The sequence below is a fragment of the Leopardus geoffroyi genome, chromosome A3 (assembly GCF_018350155.1).
Source record: "Leopardus geoffroyi isolate Oge1 chromosome A3, O.geoffroyi_Oge1_pat1.0, whole genome shotgun sequence".
Taxonomy (NCBI): domain Eukaryota; kingdom Metazoa; phylum Chordata; class Mammalia; order Carnivora; family Felidae; genus Leopardus; species Leopardus geoffroyi.
Window position 1 is genome coordinate 4116939 of NC_059336.1, and position 23959 is coordinate 4140897.

General features: G+C 51.6%; 1 protein-coding gene across 2 annotated transcripts in view; it reads right to left on the reverse strand.

Moving 5' to 3' along the window:
* Positions 1-14393, reverse strand: part of ZNF831 (zinc finger protein 831) — a 111826-nt gene extending 97433 nt beyond the window's left edge. Inside the window, exons 1-2 of one of the 2 annotated variants that reach the window (XM_045444079.1) lie at positions 13965-14393; positions 13314-13455 (exon numbers count right to left, since the gene is read on the reverse strand). The gene's annotated coding sequence lies outside the window, so the exon portion shown is untranslated. Of the gene's footprint in view, positions 1-13313; positions 13474-13964 lie in introns of those variants that run through there. The other variant, XM_045444080.1, reaches the window with a different exon arrangement.
* Positions 14394-23959: the final 9566 nt, after the last annotated feature.

The following is a 23959-nucleotide window of genomic DNA, read 5'->3' on the forward strand; positions in this document are numbered from 1 at the left end:
TGCCTGGCACTGACCCCATCCGTTCTGATTTATTGGCATTTGCGCTTCTCTGTCATTAAACACTGTAAGAAACACCCCTGGCCTCATCAGACACGTAAACAGAGCCTTGCTGGAGCCCCGAGGAAGAGGGTTTCTGGAGGCTTCCTGGAGGAAATGACAGATGAGCTGGGCATTGCAGGATGTATGTAAGTTTGATAGGTAGAGGGGCAGCAGGAGGCAAGCTGGGAGCAGACAGCTTGTGAGCTCCCTTTGCCCCCCGGGGAGGGAACCCGGCAGCCGTGGACGAGTGGGAGCGGGTCGTCCTGGGAACACAAGCTGGCCAGAGCCGACGACACACCCAAGCACTCACCCAAGCGGCAGACACGGCCTCGCCTGCGGTGGGGAGGGCCCCGGCCGCTTGGGCACTGTGGGAAAAGAGGGACCGAAACAGAAAAGGCTGAGGTGGCTCCCTGGGCCGCTGCCACCCCCATTCTCTGAGGGGCCTGGGCCAGACGTGGCCCCAGGTGTGGCTAAGGAGATCCTCAAGAACAAATCCACCTCTATATCCTCCAGAAGGACATAGAGCCTTTTTCCTCCAAAGTTACAGTCTGAACACACTTCATCGAGATACACGAAGGAAGAAGCTTCCTATACGAGAACTCAAACATTGTTTAAAAACAGTAACAACATGGGGCGCCTGGGTGGCGCAGTCGGTTAAGCGTCCGACTTCAGCCAGGTCATGATCTCGCGGTCCGTGAGTTTGAGCCCCGCGTCGGGCTCTGGGGCTGATGGCTCAGAGCCTGGAGCCTGTTTCCGATTCTGTGTCTCCCTCTCTCTCTGCCCCTCCCCCGTTCATGCTCTGTCTCTCTCTGTCCCAAAAATAAATAAACGTTGAAAAAAAAAAAAAAAAACAGTAACAACAACAACAAAAACCTTTGGAGTTGATTGAAGGTAAACACATCGAGGAGGAACAGATAAACAGAATGCGGTGCATGCATCCAAAGGAATATCATTAGGCAACAGAAAGGAAATGAAGCCCTGAGACCCGCCAGCACGTGGGTGACCCGTGAAAATGCGACGCTAAGGGTGAGAAGCAAGACACAGAAGGCCACAAGTTGTAGGCTTCCATTTATAGGAAATGTCCAGAATAGGCAACTCTGGAGAGAGATAGAGAGAGAGAGAGAGAGAGGATTTGTGGTTGCCAAGGGCTGGGGGGGGGGGGGTGGCTGCTCATTGGTACAGAGTTTATTTGGGGAGTTCTGAAAATCTTCTGGAACTAGACCATAGCGGGGACTGCACAACTCTGTGAATATATGAAAAACCACTCCATCATCCACTTTCGGAGGACGGATTTCATGGTAGGTGACTTGCACCTCAACGTAGAGCCATGACATATGTAGGTCAACCTTCCAGAGCAGGTGCAACCGATAACCACTGAGCTCAGCGTTGGCAATAGTCACCCAAAACAAAGAAACGTGATTTCCAAAGAATGGTGACCTTGCTTTCTCCAACCTCTTTTTTTCCCCCAGGGAAACAAAAAAAGATCACTGCCTCGCCAGGATCAACACCACAGTCCTCGGTGCCTCATCTTTACAACACAGCTACCTCGTGCAGTTACAAGCAGCAGTGGCAGCAAAACCAGAAGACCTCAGACATCCCAGGGATCCCGGTGACAACAGGCGTGAAGAGTCACACACACACACGTTCCTATTGGGAAGCCACAGCCAGAAGGACAGAACGGTCCGCTGCCTTTGGGGTTCGGTCTCGGGACCTTCCCCAGGCCCCCCGACTGTGCAGTCCCGCGGCAGAAAGAGGAAGGGAGAGTCACAGGCTGCAGCCAGTCCCCCTCTTACCACTCTGCACACAGCCACCTGTCACCCCAGACTTTCTGGGGACTGGCCCAGCCTCCTTGCAAAGAAGCAATTCTCGCTGCCTCATGAGTCAACAGTGGCTGCCAGGCTATCTCTCCCAGGCTGGTCCCCAGGTGCTGTCCCCGTCCCCGCATCCTGCCACCTGCCTTTCTCGGCCCCAACTCCAGTGGCGCTCTTCAAAGCACTCAGTGGACCCGGAACAGCGTCTAGAGCACAGTGCCATGGTCCCCAAAGAGTATGTGTTGAATAAATGAATGAGAACGGGTGGAAATGTTTGTTTCACCACAATGCACGAAGAACCCAGGCCAAACAAGGCCAAGCAAGACGGACGCCATCCCTTCCCGAGGGGGACCCTCCTAGCACACGCCCAGTTCTGTGTGGGCACCCCTTCTCCCGCCAGGCGTCCCGCGTGTCTCAAACACTTCATCTCTGCGTGATGCCTCTGTCCATGTCCGCGGGGCGATAAACCCTATCAAACCCCTGGCTCCCCAGGCCAAACCCAGACCGTGTACCGGGAGGCTTACAAACGTACAAACCAGGGGACCCTGCCTAACAGGGAAAGCCTGGGGGTGGGGGGGCAGGCCCACCCTCCAAGCAGAGGCAGCTCTGGGGACTTTGCAGCGCGGTGCCTTGGGGACACGTGCACTCGGGTGTGCATTTAAGCCTATTCCTCTCCGGGTTCCGGTCCCCTTAGCGTCCCCCACACACTCTCCTCACTGTCAGAAGAGGTTTGTAATCACAGCCCATGTGATGGGAAACGAAGTGTGCCTGCCGAGCCCCTTCGGAGAGGAGCACTCCACAGATGTGTGACCCCGAGCCAAGGGCCGCCATTCCCGTTTCTGTGCAGAGAGAAAAGTGCCCCCCCCCCCCGAAAGGGTAATTGCACGAGTGCCCCATGCAATTATCTGTCTGCACGTCCTCGGGGCCACTTAAACAATGTTTTTATTTAAAATATGATGCATCCAGCCAGCTTTTGATTATCCATGGTAATGGGGGTCAAGGATCAGCTGAATAATTGAAATGGAAACTTTATTCCCACCGAGAGTGTCGCTCTCCCCCACCTCCTTCCTTCCTTCCGCTGAGGAGAGTGGCGCTGTGGGATCGTGGAAGGGGCGCTGGGCTGGGAGGTCCGGCCCAGCCCCGGCCCAGACTGCGTGACTGCCTTTCTGGGGGGCGGGGGCCAACGCCCTTCCCTTCAGGGGCACCGTGACGGGAAGGGGCTGGTCCCCGGCGGCCCTCATCACCAGGCCGCGCGTGATCTTTGTAGTTAGAACACGTGTCTTCAGATGCACCTGCTTTCACCACGTACCGTGCCCCCGAGCCGTGTTATCGCCATTCCGGTAATAATAACTGATGCGGCCCTCAGACACGTTTGTGACGTCCGTGAAGATAACTCCCTAGTGTTACAAGTTTTTAAAAGGCTCCGTCCAGAGAGACTAGCAGCACTTCACTGAGATGACGTCCCTCTGACTCACAAGATGCTCTCCCCCAAAGCGTCTGCTCCCCGCGCCGCGGCGAAGGCTCTTTGGGAACACGGGCCCCCCTTCCCTGCCCCTTTCCGGAACAGCTCCCATCGCGCTGATGGAGACGGTCCACGCAACCGGCTCGCGCCTCGCCCCCGGTGACTGCGGCGTCGGGGGAAAGGTACAGAGCCTCCCAGGGCCCATTACACCCGATGTTCTCCGCGGTAATTGCCTGCCGCAAACCATCGCCCCTGGCTGCCTGAGTGACAGACGAAGAGCGAGGGGAAGGCAGGGCGTTTTGTTTCCCTACAAATTGTATCCCTATTTAGGAAGGCGCACCTGGCTATCAGACTTTTAATCACAGAGCATAAAACTGAAATCATTTCCAGCACCTGAAGTGATTTCGTTGGCGTCACCCAGTTTTTGTGGATTAAGTTTTTAGAGCAGAAAGAAAAAGCCTTACACTTCAACGATAACAAGAAAAACTGGTTTCTTCCCACCCCCCCCCCCCCCACTCCCAAATCCCAAAAGTTTCTTATGTAAGGACTTTGGGTTTTCTTTTTCTTTCTCTAAGGAGAAGAGTTCACTGGTCCAGATGGGAAACAAAATGGCAGGGTTGAGACCCCACCCCACTCCACCCCACCCCTTGGGAGACTGGCTAATCAGTGTCTTCTGGATGTATTTACAAAAACAATATGTTTAAACATTTCAATAAACAGATTAAAACACAGATTTGTATATTAGCCTCTGCCAACTACTTCTCCAAGCCAAGAATCCTTTTGTCCTTATGAAACCACATGATGATTGTTCCTCGAATCCAAGTCCTGGCCTGAGAGGCCCTGGACCTTCCTGGAGATTTGGTTTTCTCTTCTTCCTCTCGGTGGCCTCTGATCTCACGTTCTGGCTTTACTTCCCACTGTTCTACCCCCTGGGTGTGTTCTTACCATAAGTTCCCCCAAAGCCTTTTTGGAAGGAAGAAGAGCTCAAGTTGTAAGCCACCCAATTTCCCTCCAAAGCCAGGGTTCAGAGTACCGTCCACATCCAGAGGGAAGAGACGGCATGACCTCAATGTCACGCTTCCAGAGGCACGGGGACCTCCAGCTCCCAGCAGGACCTGCCTTTAAGTGCTGGGAACTTCTGGGACTTTGGTTGAGCCCCAGGAGAAACACACAACTCACCCAGACCTTCCTGGGGTTGTCTATCACTTGCTGCCCTCCAGGAGAGAGCTTCTGCAGCACATCTCTCAAGACCAGGCTCTGAAGACAGTCTTCCCAAGTGGGAGAACTGGCCCCTTCGCTCAGGTTCCCCAGCCCATCCCCCACCATTCCCAAAGGACGAGGGCTCCCGGAATTTAGACTTAAAGCTACTGCAGGGATCACGTGACCCCGGAACACCAAGTACAGGGGCGTATCCCCTCCCCAACAACACCCATGGCTACTTGGTGACGGTGCTCTTCCCCACAGAGCCAGGCATCAGAAGCCCCTTTGCCCAGACCTCCAGCCAGATTCGGTACTCGAGCTAAAGCCGATCTGCCACCCGCCTCGTTTTAAAGATCACAGAAGGGGGACCAGAACACGCCTCTCAGCAGAGCCCACGCCACTACCCGTGATGCCGAGCTCTGGCTGTCACGAATTCTGTCCTGGTGTGACCTGCACGTGTGTGTAGACACAGACGCACGCTCACACGATGCACACGTGTGCCCAGCCTTGCCTGTTTTCCTGACCGCTAAAAGGTGTCCTGGCTTCGTGCAGTCTGTTCACTTCCCGCTGCCTTGAGAGGGTTTGGGCTTCACTAACACACTCTTTCATGTTTCCTGTGATGCATAATCAAGATAACTGGGGAGAAAACACGGGTAAATTCCAAACAGGCAGATACTAGCCCAAAAGAGCAATGAAAAATGACGACATTGCCCCCCCCCCCCCCGGTGTCTGGGGATTTGCATTCAACAGGGACACGTTCACCAAATATTTCTTGAGTACCAGCCAGGTTCTCAAGTCTGTTCTAGGTCAGAGGATCAGGGGAGAAGAAGACAGAGAAGGTCCCTGCCCTCGTGAGGCCGACAGCATAGTGAGAGAGAGAATCATAACTAAGAAAACACATAAATGAGTGGGGTAATTTCCGAGAAAAATTAGTGTATTGAAGACAGAAAAACGGAATGGGTTGATGAGGGGTGAGAGAAAGGGAAGGGGGAGCATCCTTGGGAAGAGACCTGAAATAGAAGAAAGATTCAGCTATGACGAAACACGAGCGCGACGGTTCCAGACAGAGGGAGCACTACGTACAAAGGCCCCGGGGCAAGCACTCCATTGGCAGGTTAAGGCCGGCAGAAGGCCAAGGGCATACGGAGTAATAATAGCAAAGAGGAGAGAGCAGGATGACAGGGCAGAGGGCGGGCAGACAACAGACGATGCAGAGCTTTTTAGGCCACAGGAGAAATTGTATTGTAAGAAAAGATCAGACGAGGTGTGAAGGTGGGGAGAGCAGCCGAGAGAAACAGCAGGGTCAGAACAGAGGAAGGAACTTTTCACAGAGTCTGGAGAAGGGAAACACCGCGTGAGAGAGAGCGAATGGAAGCAGAAGAAATCTGACATGTGCTGCTGTGGAGCATACGGGACCCCCCAGGGGCCGAAACAAAACTCCTAGCAAAGCACGTGTGCTACCGAATCACTTACTGTTTTCCGCCCTGAACCTGGCACTCGTCAAGCTGCTCGGAGATGAGACCACACGGGTGCCCGTTCGAAAGGGGCCGTACACGCGTTCTACGGGATTTACCCACGCGTGTGAACACGCAGAGGCGCGTCCTCGGGGAAGCCCAGCTCTGGGTGCACGCCTCCCTGCCCCTGAGCGGGGAAAAATGGATCCAGGCTGCTTAAATGCTGTGTCCTCCACAAGGCATGACCCAACTTGCTCGGGCAGCGGGGACCCCCTCCCCTTCCAGGGCCCCGTGGCAGCTTCCACCTCCTGCCTCCTGCCCCCCGCTCCCAGCACAGTATACCCCAAGGACCACTGGACATGACACTTTCTCTCACTACACTATGCCCTCCTTGAAAAGATGGACACAAATCTAACTTTCTGGGCCCAGCCCCAAGTAGGTGCTTCATAAGTAACTGCTGAACAAGGCCTCGGCCGCCTTGGGAGGGCAAGTGTCACCTGTGGCTTTTTCAAGGGAGTTCGCCGCAGCGCGAAGCCATGGGGCGGTAGTTCCCTCTGTGAGGCTGGTCTGGCCCGCAGAGTCCCTGTCCCTCGGCAGCTCAGCACGGCGGGGACACCCCATCTCTGACCTGCCCCCCACGGGGACAGGCAGGCATGTCCCGCCAGCCTCCCAATCAGGTCCCGGCAGCTGGGAGACCCAAGCCGCCCGGACAGCATTCGGCACAGTGACGCTCTTCACCTCGTGGCCTCCCCGGGAAGCCCAGCCCGTGCAGATACGCCTGGCCCCGTGAGAACAAACGGGAAGCGGCCCTGACCTCCTCCAGAGGCAGCCAGCGGATCTTGAGCGCACTGAACATCTTGCAGACTCCTTCCTGTTCCTCTCGGGTCCGGCCACGCAGAACGCGGCGCAGCGGGGAAGAACTCCGAGCCAGTGGGCCAGCAGCCGACGCACGCGTTCTCCCAAGGAGAACCAGGGGAGGCCAGGGGAGGGGGGACCTCAGGAACGGGGTCGGTGCAGACGCCACTCCAGGCGCCAAGCAGGTTGGGGATGACGAGGGCAGCCAGGAAGGATTTGTGGTCCGGTCGTGGGGCCACGGCTGGCGCAAGCCAGTACCTACCTTCCCCCTTGTCCCTCACAGACCCGCTCTCCACTCCACGGCCAGAGGGGCAGCCCCCAAACACACGGTTACACCCAGCACCTCACACCGGTGACAACAACCCCTTGGGGGTCCCGTAACTCCATGATCTGCTCTGCCTGCACGACCCGCAGGGCCCCAGCCTCTGTCACCTCTGGAGTCCCTCCCCAAAGCCCGCATCCTGTTCCTGCGTCCCAGCGGCACTGGCCTCGCCACGGCTCACACTCCAGCCCAGTCAGGACCGGGCCCCACAGCCAGAACTGCTTCCTTTCCCCCTTGCCTCACCGTCCCCGCGAGGCCTTCATCTGTCAGCCCGTCCCCAGCCCCCAGGGCAGCCTTCTGAGATGCCCGCTCCAAGGCCAAGTCGGACCTCCGGACTCACCACGGTTGTCACGGAACGTTACAGGTGTCATGGCCTGCTCGTGATGCAAACCCCACAGGCCGGGGAGCTTTCTACCTTGTCGCCAGCTCCGAGGCCGCCGCCCGGCAGGAGTGAAAGAGTGGACGAGCCCTCCCCCCAAGCGGAACAGCTCAGGACACCCCCCCCCACCCCCCACCCCCATGCCCTGTGCTCCTGCTCGCACCTACTCCGCCAGCCTGACGTTCCCAAAGCTTACTGTTCATCCCAACGCTTGGTTCTCTGGACGCCGGGACCTTCAAAGGTCAGAGTCACACATTTTCTACCGCCGGACCTCTTGCGGCCCCCAGCACACAGCAAAGACTAATAACAGCCAACACTGGTGGGGGGACAGGCCAGCCACACCTCCGAGCCACGACGGGGGGCAGGCGGTCACTACACACGCCCGCTTTACAGAAGAGGAGAAGGAGGTTCACGCAGGTGAGGCAGCTTGGAGCCAACCACTCGGCCAGTCGCCAGCAAAGACGCCATTCAGACCCAGGCTACCGGCCCCACCAGCACGTGTCGCCACGACACCGAGCTCCCTGCTTCAGCTAACAAGAGAGACGGGCGACCTCCTCTCCGTCAGCAGCCCCTGTGCTCAGACCCCGTCTCGGAGAACGCCTCCCAGCGCCCCCGATGTCCGAGGCCAGCCGTCTTCACTCTGAGAATACAAATCCCAGACCATCTCAGTTCATCTGACGCAAACCCCCACCCAGAACTTTTCAAGACGGCGCTCCCTCTTCAGAAAGTCCGTGCCCAGGATCAAGGTCTGAATACTGTCTTTGATTCAGCGGGCCGTGATGCACCTGGCTGGGCGGCGGGCCGCGGGAGCCCGGGGCCTCTGGGGGTGAGCTCGGCCGGGTGTGTCCTCAGTCGTGGTGGGCAAGCCACCAAACTTGTCAAAGCCTCGGTGTATCCGCCTGCCTGTCAAGCGGGGACAATCATCATCACACAGGCACTCGGGAGAATCAGGTACGAGGTGCTCGCCACGGGACAGGCCGACCTCCGGGCAGACGTCACAGGCACGTGACGGTTGCAGTTACTGTCCTCAGTAGCATCCAGTGCCGGCCATCTCAGCACAAGGGTGCCCAGAGAAAGGGGCTGCCTCCCGCCTCAGGAGAGGTCACCCCAGGAGACGGGAGCCACGCAGCCTGCGTGCACAGCTCAAGGCGGCAAAGTCACGCACATGTCAACACGCCTCCTCCAGCCCCACACATCCACCTCCACGCCAGCCCCCTCGCGTCTTCATCCGCACAGAGAGAGCACGTGTGTGCACTCGCTCACGCACACACACACACACGCCTCCTGTCCCGGCCCACGTGCGCCGGGGGACGTGGACCTTGCCGGGGGCCCAGCAGCGCTCAGCCGGGTACACCTGCCCTTCCAGAAACCCAGGGTGGCAGGGGCTGTGCTGGCGGGGGGCGGGGGGGTCCCATCGGGTAGGTGAGCCTGCAAGGGGGCCAAGTGTATTTGCATATAATTTGCATGTATTGACACAGCCTTCCCATCTCTGCACAGGGCACTCCCAAGCTAACCTGTCATTACTGCTCCTCTGAAGCCTGGTTTCTCTCAGTGATTCGTGCTGCTTACCACCCACTACTAGAAAGTACTACGTGGTGAGACGGGCCAAGAGCTGACTCTGAGCACCCAGCAAGTCACACCCGCCTCCCTGGGCCTCAGTGTCTCCCCGCGAACGACCGATAAAACGGCACCCCTCCAGCAGGCGCACCCAACGAGCCCTTCCCGCACAGAAAACGTTGGCATCTGCCTGCTGCCAAGCACCTGCCAGGGTGCGACGGGCCGCCTCGCTATTATCGGAGGGCCGGGGGGAAGTCTGGGTGGAGAAGCGGGCCCCACGTTCTTCCCGGATGCAGTTTCGGGGTCTCGGATGCTGGGCCCCCTGTGCTATGGTCGCGAGATGTAGCGAATACATACAAATGCGGGTGCCAAGTTAAATCTGAATCTCAAAGAAACGATGAATAAAACATTAGTGTGAGCATGTCCCGTGCAGTACTGAGGACACATTTATACCAAAAGCAAGACAAAAACGTTATCTGGCTGCATACCCGGAACTCACATTGTAACTGGGGATCCTGTTGTTTTATGTGACCACCCCAGCCGGGACTCGATGCCCACCGGCTTCCACTGTCCCTAACACTCTCTTTTCTCATGGCTTCCACCTACACCCAGAGAACACGGACCTGATTTCCTAAGTGCCCGGCTTCCCAGTGTAGGACAGGGAGAGCAGAGGTTACACGTGAGGTGAACTGAAAATTGCTGAGGGAGGGAGGGAGGAACGTGTGTTTCCTAACTTAGTTAAAAATCTAAAATCTGTTCCTCTTTGGTTTCTGCGAGGAGCCCGGTGGTTGTCGCTGCGAACGTGAGGCGACGCTTCCTGTGGCGAAGGGTACGTGTGTTTGCATCAACAGGGCCCGTTTCTAGGGTTCCTCTCAGGATGTGAGGCCCATGGCAGGTCGCAGAGGAAGAGGGAGGGCCTGTGGGCAGGGGCCGCTGGGGAGGGAGGCTCTCCCTCTGGGGGCTCCCAGGAGAGCCCCGCCCCACACGGGGTAAGAGCCTCCTCCCCCGAGCCCCTTGCCCAGCTTCCCCATCACACACCAGTCGCCTGGGACCCTCTGCAGAGCACAGGGGTGAGCACGTGCCCAATTCCTTATTCACGCGGCGGGGGGGGGGGGGGGGGGGGGTGGCCGTGGCAGGGAAGGGACACAGCTCGGGGAGTCCAACCTCTGACTGGGAGTCACCATCAAGCGCGGAAGGCGCAAACACAAAATGTGCACAGAGCACAGCACCCAGGGTGCTGCAGGCTGACCCTCCAGTGGACTCAGCTCGGGCTTCTCCAGCCGGGACACCTGTTCTTCTGGAATGGGCGAAGGGCCACAGAAGGACCACCGATTGACCCTACAGGTGAACACGGGCCACGCTTGGGAGTGACCATTTTCCTTCCAGATTTCTTTTTTTTAGCGGTGAGTGTGACTTCACAGTAAGATCGATGGATGCACTATGGAGTGCAACGCAAATTTTTCATACTTTTAAGATAAAAACACTAAAAAGGGGAACGGTGCAGTTTCCTCCTCCTTAAAGCAGTGATGGGACAGCACACCAGCCTCACGGGCCCATTGCAAGGATGAAAGGGAGAAACGCAGGTAAAGCCTTTCCCTGACACAGCACGAGGCAGGAACAGGACCTTCTCTAGTTGGGACTTTCATCACCACTGAGACAGGGTTCAAGGATTAAGATCTCATCTGATCTCGTATATCGGTCCTCCCCGCGCATAAAGAGATCACAAAGCAATCAAAGAACTCTATAGGCTTTGGGCACCAGAGGAAGATTTCCTTTGATTTCCAATGGCATCCTCAAGTCAGGTCTCAAAAGTCTGAAAGCCACCTGCCTTATCTGACATGCTGAGATGGCCCTCAGCTTGCAGAGCCATGGCCACGGACACGGCTGGCCTGAAAGGGGCCAGAGATCCTTATTACCAATAGAGACGATTCTTTGCCTCCCCCTTCGTGACCTCTCGCCATGGCTGAACACAGGTGTCCGCAGCCCAGAGTAACCCAGCGGTGCCTGCTCAGGATGCCAGGCCAGAGATGCCCTGGTGAAGGATGTGGCCAGCAGCATTCAAGGGGCATGGGGTGGTCAGGAGGGCCAAGGCACTTAACTGAGACTGGGGGGCCCAAGACCCTTGAATCAGCTGTCTGGGTGGAGGGATGGAAGGGGTGGGGCCTCAGGGCATGACACCCAAGGTCAGTGCCCTGCTTCCTCATACCCTCTGACCCGTGCTCTTAACAACTTCAGAAATTCAGTGGGCACCTCTTCTTCAGGACTGAAAACTGACTTGGCCAGTGCTCATCTACGCTCTGTTTCTCCACTCAACACAGAGGCCAGCCCCATGCCCTGGGAACTCTCCCAGCCTGCTCGGAAGAGGTCGTCCACGCGCCTGTCTTGGATGGGCCAACCAGAAGTGAACTGTAAACTACACGAAGACCTACACAGGCCTTGACAAGTGGCACTGAACCGTTAGCAGCTGGCGACGCGGTCTGACTCTAGGACAGCAGGAGAACAGTCTGAATAACGTCAGAGAACAGAAGGCGGGTCTCTTCTGATCAGGGCCCCTGATGTACTCCCACTTTCTTATTGACCGGATCGTCTTTGCAAAGATACAGAAACAGTTGTCCCCACAGCTCCACTACCGTTTGGCCTTCCACCTCTCATTCTTGCCTCTGACTCAAGCTGGCTGCTGTCCTGTTGTCACCTCGGAAAGCAAGGTGCCACGCCCATGCTAAGTCCTACATTTAAACTGCTCGTCAGGTTTACAGCCTCAGCTCTGAAACACCAACAGGCTTTTTCAGGGTAATTAGCTTCACACACATGCGACCGTGCCAACATGCGATCAACCTAGCCCCAAAATTAGTTCCTGCTAAAATATTACACTGTGTCTAAACTACATCGGGAGATGTTCCTCGGTCATGAAATCTGCTCTATCAAAATCAGCCTTGTTTGGAGATCGGGGACCTCGCTCTTCTTCTCTGGGGTGGCAGAGTTGCTTCCAAAGCCAGTTTTGTTTATCTAAGCTACGATCCAACATCGTTTTTCTGCCCCCCACCCCCAATTTCAGCTCGCACAGTCTTTCCTTTTGGAAAAACAAAGCATGGCAAAATCACAACTCTCTCTTGGCCAGTGGCCAGACCTCCAAGGGCTGGAGCCAGGAGATTAACGGATACGCCCAGAGAGGGCAAGGTCAGAGAGCAGAACATTCTGGACACGTGTGTGTCGGAGACAGACTCGTAGGACTGGAGAGCGCCCATACACGAGGGCCGGCGTCTCCCGCTTTGAATGACATGCTAAGGCCCTTCTGAACCAGTGGGTGAAACATGCCTGTGACACTAATTAATGCCAGGCAAAATGTAACAGCAGATCTTGAAAACTAAAAATAGATCTATTCCAACTGATTCATCCCCTGACTGCACAGAATTCAGAGTTTTTTCATCTGTTTCTCTCCTACGTGTACGTTAGATGATGGCCTCTTTTCTCTCCCTCCATCTTGTTGTTCTCCTACTTCTCTCCTTCGTGTTGTGTGGTTCAAACCTTCCCGAAGCGTTGTCCCCACTTGGCTACCCTCCGGCCCACAAACATGCTTAATAAGCAAGGAAATCATCTCTTTTCCTGGCTCACATGGCTGGGAGCTATGTAATTTGTCCTTAATATTTTCCATGCGGATGTTTCTACCCTGTTGCATCACACACAGAACTCTATGGCTTTGTTTCCGATTACAGTCCCTTCTATTTTAAACTTTGTTGATTTCTACTGGGAAGGAAGCCTATTTCGTACAGATTAGCTGGACAGCTGGGTCTGATTGCTTCTGATGACTGGGCTTGGGGCCACCGGGGAAACAGGTTTCCCAAAGCCCCTTGCATGGAGCCCCATTCCCTACGGCCCCAAAAGAATGGGGTCAGCGCTCGCTTCGGGGAGGAAGGGTTAGCAGCCTCAGGTGGAAATCAACAGGTCAAGCCAAAGGCGGGTTCAGACCTTATTCCACAGCTCAGGCTTGGGAGGCTGTGCTGGAAAGTGGAGGAGGGGGGAACCAGAAGCCCCCTGGTTCGAAAGCTCTCACGGGGACCTGACTGGGGGCTTGTGTCAGAGAGACCTACGTGTGCTTGGAAGGAAGCATCCATCATGCTTGCCTGATATAATCACTCGGGAGGCAACAGACAAGGCTCAAGGATTAAGGTCCCTTCATCTGGCCTTGCATCCCAGACCTCCAGGTGCATAAAGAAATCACAAAGACCTCTCTCACCTTCACGTGCTCAGTCCACAGGCAGGTGGGGGCTGCCGCGCTCTCCGGAAAACCGGTGGCTCCGATGAAGCAGGAGTATTCTCCCTGCTCGTCCCATCTCTGCCTTGCTTCTCTCTATGCCTTCTCTAGAGAAAACCGAGTGCTGGAAATTTAAAAAAAAAAAAAAAAAAAAAATCGTGTGTGTGGAGGGTGGTGGGTGTCGGGGGTGCCGGGGTTGGTGGGGGGGGTGGCAGAGGGACACCGGGGGGTAGGTGTGCAGCCTGCCCTGGTGTGGGTTCGGGTTTAATGGCCGACGCTGGTGATACGGTTTGCCTGCTGAAGCTCACTGCCACTGCAGCTCTGTGTGTGGGCGGCGGCAGCTACACGTCTGGGTTTCAAACCATTACACTGAACATTTGCAAACAGATAAAAAAACAAAACCATCCGGTACAAATGGAAACTTCTGTTTTCCCTTCTCTTCCTGCGTTCTGGCCCCTTTCACCTTTCCCCCGGAGGAGGAGGAGGAGGAGGAGGAGGAGGAGGAGGGGGAGGAGGGTGGGCGCGTGGCCCTCTGGGCTCCCCCGCGACCCCCGGCCCCGGCTCCTGCGGCCACACCGCTCACTGCCACGGCCACTGACATGGACAGGCGCGCGTCAGGTCGTCCAGACTTACCGCCACGGCTTTGGGAAGGCTTCCTCTTCTCCAGGGTCCTGCTCAGAATCCAGCCTCTTGGGAGCCATCAAACCCAAGGGGCGTTGGGGTCTCCATACTGGGTCCCTTCTTAACCCTCCTGGTCTCAAAGCTCCCTTAGAACTGGCCAACGAGGGGGAATCAGGTGCGCCTTCCCATCCGGACGACACTCGCCCCGAAGAATATCGCGTGAGCGGCGACGCGAAGGTACGCCGTGAAAAGAAAACGGGTCCTGTGGTCAAAAGACTTTGGCAACTGTTGTATCCGGTATTGGCCTATGAGAGTCACGGAGCACATTAGCAGCTAAAGGCTCTGAGAAGTCCTGCAATTCAGAATCCCGTCCCACTTGTTCAACCCAGCGTTTCCAAAGCGTGCGTGAGGTTAGCCCACGGGGCACCGGGGCCCTGAAGAGCCGCGCCAGCCATCACGACACGCGCACGCGCCCGTCCCCTCACCACGAACGCACACGCACGCAAAGGCGGTGGGCGACGCAGGCGCGCGCGTGCGCGCGTGCACGCACACCGCGCACGCGCACTCCCGCCCGCCCACCCCGCGGTGGAGCTGTCGCCGGAGTCGACTACCTGCGCGGGAAGGGAAGCCGGCGGAGAGAGATGCCGAGGGGGCGGCGTCACGGTGCACGGGGTGAGGTCGCGCGGCACGCGGTGAGCGGTGAGCCCGAGGCCGCGGTGCCAGCGGGACGGGGGACACACGAGGAGTGCAGAATGTTCTCCAGGGGCGCCGTCGGCGACTTAGCCCCCAGCCCGGTGGCTCCACTCCCGCCCCTCCCGCCCAGGGGCACAGCCACGCGAGCTCACGGGGCGCTGTGGGGCACGCGCCCCCGACTGGCTTGAGAGCCCCCGGCGCGCCGTCCGCTGCTGGGCGGTGCGAAAAGCCGACCCGTCGTCTGATCCTCGGGAGCCTGAGGCTTCGGAGGCGGAAGAACCGAACACGAAACCCTTAACCTCCAGGAGGCAACTTTGCCGAATGGAGACGTTCATGCTGGAAATGGGCAGCAGGACAGGCAGCGGGACGCAGAGCAGGGGACAGGAGAGGAAGAGGTGGCGCGCTCTGCTGGATTGGGGGCTGCCGTGCCCCCCCCCCCACCCCGTGCCAGGAGATACCCGCCCCGCGGTCCGCCGTTGATGGGCCTTGAGCCTCAGCCGCCTCCTCTAAAAACAGTTTTTAACCAAGGATAATTTTGACCCCTCCCCCCCCCAGGGGACATTTGGCAAGGTCTGAGGACATTTGTGGTTGTCGCAACGGGGGTGTAGTGCTATTGGCATCCAGTGGGTAGCATCCAGGGATACTGCTAAACGCCACCAGGAGAGAATGATCCAGCTCAAATGTCCGTAGTGCAGCAGAAGCTGAGAATCCTGTCCAAGTGGACCCTCCGGTTCCCCGAGGTGGGGCTCAGATGAGACACCACATGGGATTCGGACTAAACCAGAAGGCAAGTACAGTATGTTTGACAAGAAGAACTTCCATGTCGTATAGATGGCAGTTCATTTCTTATTGGGCAACAAGATAAAGAGTAGAGTGAAAGCTCTCTGCTTCAGCCCGAGACGAGAGAGAGCCTGCCTGCCTTACAAACACTCCACATTACATGATCAAAAAAATAAATAAGAAAAGAAATGCCTCCTCTTGCTTAAGTACACCAGAGAACTTGAACTCTGTGTGAACAAAGTGAAATGGGTGTAGAAAGGCTTTAAAAAGCTTGCAAGCACTTCGATGGATAATCATTGGTAATTAGAGCATTTTATAGAATCCATTAAAGAGGCTTTAAACAAAGCTGAAATTATTTGTTGACCTTTCTTCTGAAGGAGGGTAACAGTCGTGCTGACAACACTAATGTGTCCGGCCTGGTTGGGGGTTTTCTTTTGAAGAAATCTTCAGCCAGGCTTGCAGTACGGTCCTCAGGACGTGGCAGATTATTAGAGACCGGCAAAAAGAGAAAGTGAAATTAAAGTTCAGACTCCTGTTCCAGCTGACTTCCCAGAGGCAAAAAGAAAAGCTGACCAGGCCTCACTCTGGGCCCCCATTCAGTGGGACCCTGAGGCAGGACTCAGGGTCCAGACCCTGGAAACGGTTTTCTCCTGGCCAGCGGCAAAGTCCCAGGTGGGTGTGAAACCAGGAGAGGCAGGTAGGGCCAGGCCGGCTGTGATGGGAGTGAAGGAAGACAGGGTGTGTTCGAGGCAATCAGTGCAGAGACCAGCGCCCTTGCAAAGAGGCTTTCGAGGAAGGAATGACCAGCCAAGTTTCTGACGTGGACAGTGCACTGGGCCCACACGAGCCAGTTACATCAGCTTCCTACGGGAGCCAAAACAGAGAGCAAGGCCAGGCCGTTAGTTTTGACTTTCCCGTGCCTTCCTCATTCACCTGTCTGCTTGCTAACCAAGACAAGCAATAGTCACGCATTCGAGGGCTTCCTGTGCTAGCACTTTGCTTGGCCCTACGAACAAAACAGTGAAGGAAAAGCAAAGCACAGTCCGTCCCTGCCTTCATGGGGCTCAGAGTCAGAGGGAGTAGAAAAGGAAAAAAAAAAAAATCAAATAATTATGAAAAAAAAAAACAAACGTCCAATTCATTCAGTTAGTCATTGGCTAAGAATCTGAACCTGTACTCTATACTAGGCCGTGTTCAAGGAGAAAAAAAAAATGCATGAGCAAATTACTATCAAAAACTACAATGAAGACAACAATGTAATGAAAATCTATCTGAAAAGAGTAATGCTCATCAGGAGCTCTAAAGCCAAGGCCACCTCTCTTTGTTAAAAGCGGATAAGAGGGCCTCAGTGTTAAGCACCTACCCGCCTAGGCTAGGCTAACTTCTCATTTTGGCAGTGCATCATTATTCAGCTCCAGGTTCTGTGCCACCCACAGTTTCTATGAACCCCAAGCTTTGGAAACACTCCCTTAAGCATGGAGGCATTGTTGAAGAAGAGTATCTAGACCATCCCAACCGTGGACTTGAGGTCTTACCAAGGGAAGAGGACTGTTCAGGACCTAGGACAGCGCTGGAATGCCTGGTTGTCTAGTTCCCCACCTTCCCTGGGTGCTGCCAGGCCAGAGGAGGCACACCAGTGCTTCCGCCATGGCGGACAGGATAACCTTCACACAGGTGTCTACGGCTTCCTGTGTGCCTCACTCCCTCGTGTCTCTGCTTTTTCATGGCTTTCACCCTATTCCCACTGCCAATTCCTAACTCTTTCCACCTGACACTCCAGTAGAACAAGGGAGAAACTGGTTCATTTAGTCTATACGGGGCCTCACAGTTGGTCAGAGCTTGACCTTTGGGTTAACCCAGAAGCTGCAAGCCATCTTACAGAGAACTGCTGGGCAGCCAGTCAGCCACTGCTGAGCCAGCCCTAGACAAGGGACAGGGTTTCTCCAAAGGGCACAGCTAGCATTCCATGGAGAGCCTCCCTCCCAATACAGTGGTGCTAGGAGATGAGGGTCTGGACCAACCTGGTGGTCCAAGAGATCATTTCACATGACTTACAAATGAATATTTTAAATTGCAGTAGATATATTTTTATTCTGATGTCACTTAGTATGTCTGTAGCTAAAAGATCAAACTTGTGTTTCCCTTTTCAATAGATTTTAATAGCTAACTTAGAAGTATTAATTTTATTCGAAGACTTATATGGAAATCTAAATGAACCAGAGTATCTAAAATGATTTTGAAAAAGAAGAATAAAGTCAGAGGAATCATACTATCTAATTTTAAGACTTATTCTATAGCTACAGTAATCAAGACAGTGTGGTATTGATGGAGATAAACACATAGATCAATAGAACAGAATAAAGAACCCAGAAATAGACCCACACAAATATGCTTGACTGATTCTGGCAAAGGTGCAAAAGCAATTTAATGAAGGAAGGATAATCTTTTCAACAAATGATGCTGAGCAATTGCATGTCTTAGGCAAAAAGAAAAAAATCTATGCTAAACCTCACACCTTAGACAAAAAGGAACTTGGAATGGATTGTAGATTTAAATGTCAAACATAAAACCATAAAGGTTCTAGAAAAGAGGCACCTGGATGGCTCAGACAGTTAAGCATCCAACTCTTGATCTTGGCTCAGGTCATAATTTCATGGTTCGTGGGTTTGAGCCTGTGTCGGGCTCTGTGCTGACTACACAGAGCCTGCTTGGGATTTTCCCTCTCTCTCTCTCTCTCTGCCTCTCTCTCTCTCTCCCTCTCTCTCTGCCTTTCCCCCACCCGCTCACTCTCTTTCTCAAAATAAATGAACTTAAAAAAATAAAAAAATTTTAGAATAAAATATGGGAGAAAAGCCTTGGGACCAAAGGTGAAGGCAAAAAGTTCTTAGATATGACACCAAAAATGCAATTCATAAAAGAAAAAAATGAATAAATTAGACTATTAAAATTAAATATTCTGCTCTGCAAAAGACTCTGAAGAGGATGAAAAAGAAGCTTTATTGAACACATGATGTTGGAACAACTGGATATCCACATGCAAAAAAATGTTTTTAATGAATCCAGACACGGACCTTACACTCTTCACAAAAATTAACTCAGAGTGAATCATTGACCTAAATGCAAAATGCAAAACTATAAAACTCCAGGAAGATAACATAGGAGAATACCTAGATGACCTTGGAGTTGGCAATGACCTTGTAGATAAAACACCAAAGTTACCATCCATGACAGAAATAGCCAATCAGCTAGACTTTGTTAAAATTAAAGACATTTTAATTAAAAACTTTTGCTCTGTGGAAGACAGTGTAAAGGGAATGAGGAAATAAGCTACAGATGGGGAGAAAATATTTGTGAAAGACATCTGATAAAGACTGTTATCCAAAACATACAAAGAGCTCTTAAAATTCAACAATAAGAAAGCAAACAACCCAGTTAAAAAATGAGCTAAAGACCATAATGCACACCTCACCAAAGAAGATATACAGGTGGAAATAGGCATATTAGAAGATGCTCAACATCATATGTCAATAGGTAATTGCAAATTAAAACAATGAGATGCTACTGTATATGTATTAGAATGGCCAAAATCTGGAACACTGCCAACACCAAAGGCTGGTGAGGAACTCTCATTCATTGCTGGTGGGAACACAATGACAGCTTCTTATTGATATTAAACATACTCTTACAAATAATCCAGCAATCATGGTCCTTAGTGTTTACCCAAAGGAGCTGAAAACTTATGCCCACAAAAAAACCTGCACAGATATTTATAGCAGCTTTATTCATAATCGCTAAAACTTGGAAGCAACCAAGATGTCCTTCAGTAAGCGAATGAATAAAGAAGCCATAGTCCATCCAGACAATGGAATATTATTCAGTGCTAACAAGAAATGAGCTTCAAGCCATGAAAAGACATGGAAGAAACTGAAACACGTTACTAAGTGAAAGAAGCCAATCTGAAAGGCTACCCACTGTATGATTCCAACTATATGACATTCTGGAAATGGCGAAACTATTATACATTTGTCCAAACCAATAGGATGCACACCACCAAGAGTGACCTTATTTTAAACTATAGACTTTAAGTGATGATGATGTATCAGTGTGCGTTCATCAGTTGTAACAAATGGCCTCTTCTGGTGCGGAGTATTGGTAGTGGGGAAGGTCATGCAGATGTGGGGGCCAGGAGTATGTGGGAAATCTTTGTACTTTCAATTTTGATGTGAACCTTAAACTACTCTAAATTATCTATTTTTTAAACATTGGAAAGAATATTTGCAAATCATATATTGAATAAAAGACTAGCATCTAGAATATATAAAGAACTCTCAAAATTGAATGGTTAAAAAAAATCCAGTCAGAAAATGGACATCAGACATGAACAGGTGCTCCACCAAGAGGACAAACAGATGGTCTAAAAGCACATGAGAAGACACTCAACACCATCAGGAAACACAGACTAAAACCATCACTGCATACCTATCAGAGTAGCTAAAATTAAAAATACCAACAATACCAAATACTGGCAGAGATGCAGATAAACTAGGTCACCCACACATGATCACCCACTTGAGAAATTGGACACTCTGAAAAACATCCTGGTGGCTTCTTATGGAAATAAACATACATTTATTAGACAATTTGGCAATTGCACATTTGGGAATTTATCCCTGAGAAATGAAAACTTATTTTCACATACAAACCTCTATATGCATGTTGATAGGTACTTTATTTGCAACAGCCAACAACTGGAAACAACCCAAATGTCCTTCAACAGGTAAGTGATTCAACAAACTCTGGTGCATCTACAACATGGAATACTATTAAGCAAAACAAACAAACAAACAAACCTGATTCACACAACTTGGATGAATCTCAAGAGCATTGTGCTGAGGACAAAAGGCCAATACGTACCATAGGATTCAATTTTTATGTAATACTCTCAAAATGACAAAATTATAGAAATGGAGAACATGGTTGCCAGCGGAGGGGTGGGTTAGGGGAAAACAGTGAAGTGAGATCATAAAGGGGCAGCACAGGCAGCTGTATCTTGATAGTGTCTACATAGGATAAAATTGCACAGACTTACACACACTCACACAAGTGCATGTGAATGCTGGTGGAATCTGAATGAGGTCTGCAGCATAATTAATTGCATCGTACAATGTCAGTTCTTACTTCTGATATTGTACAGAGTTATTAAGATGTTGTCATTGAAACTGGATGAAGGGTCAACAGGACTTCTCTCTACAATTTTTGAGTCTATAATTATTGAAAAAAGGCTTCAAAAGAAAAATATTAATTAAATACAAGTACAGGTAATTCATGAATTCAGCAGAATAATTGTGGTTGGTAACACAGACCTGCCCAAGTTTCAGGGGTGGACGTTCCTCTGGTGTCGAGAGGCCTGGTGCCACCCAGGGAAGGTCAGAAGCAAGACTAGCTCTTCTCCACTCAGGGCTGGGCAAATTTAAAATTACAGGGGCCTTGGATTCCAAATGAGCCAACTTCCTAAGTGGCCAGAGGCCTTCTTTAAGCTCAACTGAAATTGAATTGAATGACACAGCAGATGTCTTTGTGATAAGAGCAGCCTCCAACAGAAATACCACATTTCATCAACTCTAAGACACACAATTGCAAGAAGCACCATTATTTTTTGTTCCGCTATGAAAGAAAAATAAGCTGCCAATTAAACCGTGACACAATGCTTTCTTATCGCTTAGAATTTTTAATTTTACTTATTGAAAGGGTTCTTTGAGACTTAATTAGACAGATTTTTATCACGTATTACTATTGTGCATACATAAAAATGAAAATACAAGGGAAATAAATTGGTTGTTATTCCTCAAACTTCTTTATACTGAGTCCAACTCTTCTGAATCACTTTTCAACTCAGGCTCATCAATGTCTGGGTTTTTTCCACACTCTCTCATCCTCTGTGCATTCATCCATAGCGCTGATGATGTAGCATTTCTTTAAAGAACTCATAAAAGGATTAAAAGTCATGAGCACAGGGCTCTCAGCAGACTTTAGAGTTATTTACAGTTTTTCTGCCTCAGTTCCCACTTCAGCAGTGTTGCTAAACAGGAATGATTTGCTCAAATCATTCACTCCGTTCCTACAACCATGACATTCATAGAGGTTATAACAGGGCTCACTGTCCAATCCAGGATCTTCCAGTATGCTGACACTGGTCAGTTCCATATCAGTTACATGTGTTCACTGCAGAAAGGAATGCCAGGCTTGGATTCTAGGCTTTTTGAGGTTCATGCATGCACAGACAATTCGACCATGTCGTGGCCTTCATGACATACTATGGACCCTAAGATCCATTCTAATTTCAGAAATAATATTTGTGTGAAAAATATTCATCACAGAAATAATGAAATGCAGTAAGTACATAAATAAAATAATGTCAGATGGCCTTAAGTGCTATGAAGAAAATGAAGCAGGGAAGTATGATCAACAGTGGCTGTGGGGGAGGTGGACAAAGAGAACCTTTCTGAGGACAGGATACTTGAGAAGAGTCTGAAAAGTAAGAAGTCTTCGGCCAAAGGAAAATCAGAAGGAAGTGTCCCTGATGGTATCTGCCCGAGACGTTAGATTATGCTGCGAGACAAAACAACCCCGAGGTCTCAGTGGCATAAAACAATAAAATAAAAAATTGTTTCTAATTTATACTTCTTGTGCATAAGCAAGTATTCTGAAGTATCTTTCTCACTTCAAGATCTGAGGTTGATGGAGAAGCCACTGGCTGGAAATCTCCAGTTGCCATGGCAAAGAACAAGGGAGGGGGGTCAATCCCAAACAGGTTGTGAAATCTACCCACCAGTGACACGTGTCCATCTGCCCACGTTACTTTAGTGACAGCAAGTTACTAGGGCTGCCTAACTTCCAGGGGCTGGGCAGTGGAGTGCAATCTACCGCATGCCTATGAGAAGAGTCAAACAGATTTAGGGAACAGCGGTAATGATCACACAGGCAGAGAGAAAAGCAAGCACAAATGCACTGAGGTGCAAAGAAGCATGGTTTGGGGGGTGGGGGAAAGAGGTAGAAGGTCAATGTGACTGGAGAAGGGTGGAAGGGGGGACAAGGTGACAGAAGAAGACAACACCCTATAGAATGGAGAGACCTGTCCTAGAACCCAACCATGCTCTAGAAATCTCTATTTCATTTTATGACCTCCAATGCCTGGAGACAGAATTTAACAACCAATTGTGTAATGAGGTGGTTGAATTACACCTAATTTCCACAAATGCTTTTGTTGAGCAAACATTGTAGTGCCAGAATGTGGTTTTCAATCATTTAATTAGTCTTCCAAAATGCTCCAAAATCGGTGTTAATCACAGTTTTAAAATAATACATTTAATGTGTCCTTAAATACTTTAGTGTGTCTCAGCGTTAATCCCATAATTAAATACGTTGAGTAATTGATACATATTTAACACCTGCCACTTGGAATTTTGAAAATAATGCATTTCTGAAAGCAGGTAGCCAGTGGGGAAAGCCCATCGGGCTTAGCGATTTTCTTTGGGATGACCAGGGATGGAGGGGCCTGGCTCTCAGAACTGGGGGTATGTGCAGAGATGAGGCAAGCATTCAAACGAAGGGCTTGGGGCTTGGTGCAGTGTCACAGCCTTAGAATAACAATGCTGCACCCAGGGGAACCTACGGTCACTGCCGGGCCCCTCCGCCTGGCGCTGGGTGCCTACAAATGCTCCGTGGACACTGCTCCCGTCTGTCTGGAGACTCTGTGGCCATGTTGATGATGCTGTCAAAAACCAAAGGTTGCAAACCACAGGTGGACTGTATCCTCACAACCCCACTCCACACAAGAACACCTGCCCAGCCCCTGCCTGACTGCTGCTAAAGGAAATGTCAAGGGGGAGCCGGGAGCTGATGGGAGTGCCAGGTTTGATACCCCCATAAAGTCTGAACCACCAAGAGAACCCGAAAAGACTGAGTTTGAGGTTGACCACCCCTTATGGCCCAGAGACATCAAGACACATCTCTGCTCTCCCAATTCATCCTAGCTTCATCAGAGAACAGAAATAAAGAGGGGGGTTATCACGTCCAATAGAAAAATGTGGTTGAACACACAAGATATTTTTACCTTGTATACTGTGCTTCATTGATTCACCCCAGAAGAGGGTTTATTGGGAGCATCTAAAAGGCATATTAGCATGTATGACAAGTCAACAATCTGGATATTGCTGTTTGAGAGTGAAAGTTTTCACTTTTGTCCTAGAGAACCAAAAAGCAGAGTGGCATAAGCAAGATGAAGGTCTATTTTTCCACTAGGTGACAGACCTGACACTGGATGCCACATCCAGAGTCAACAACCCTCGCTTCTTCTAACTGGTTGGTCCACCCCCCTGGCAGATGCCCTGCCCACGCAATCCAAGATGATGCACCACCTCTTTTCACGATGGGCGAAGGGGTGGGGCCTGGGCACACCCCTCCCCTATATGGGCTTGACATGGAAAGTGTATAACTCATTTCCCTTCACAGCTCTTTGGCCAGAAGTTAGTCAT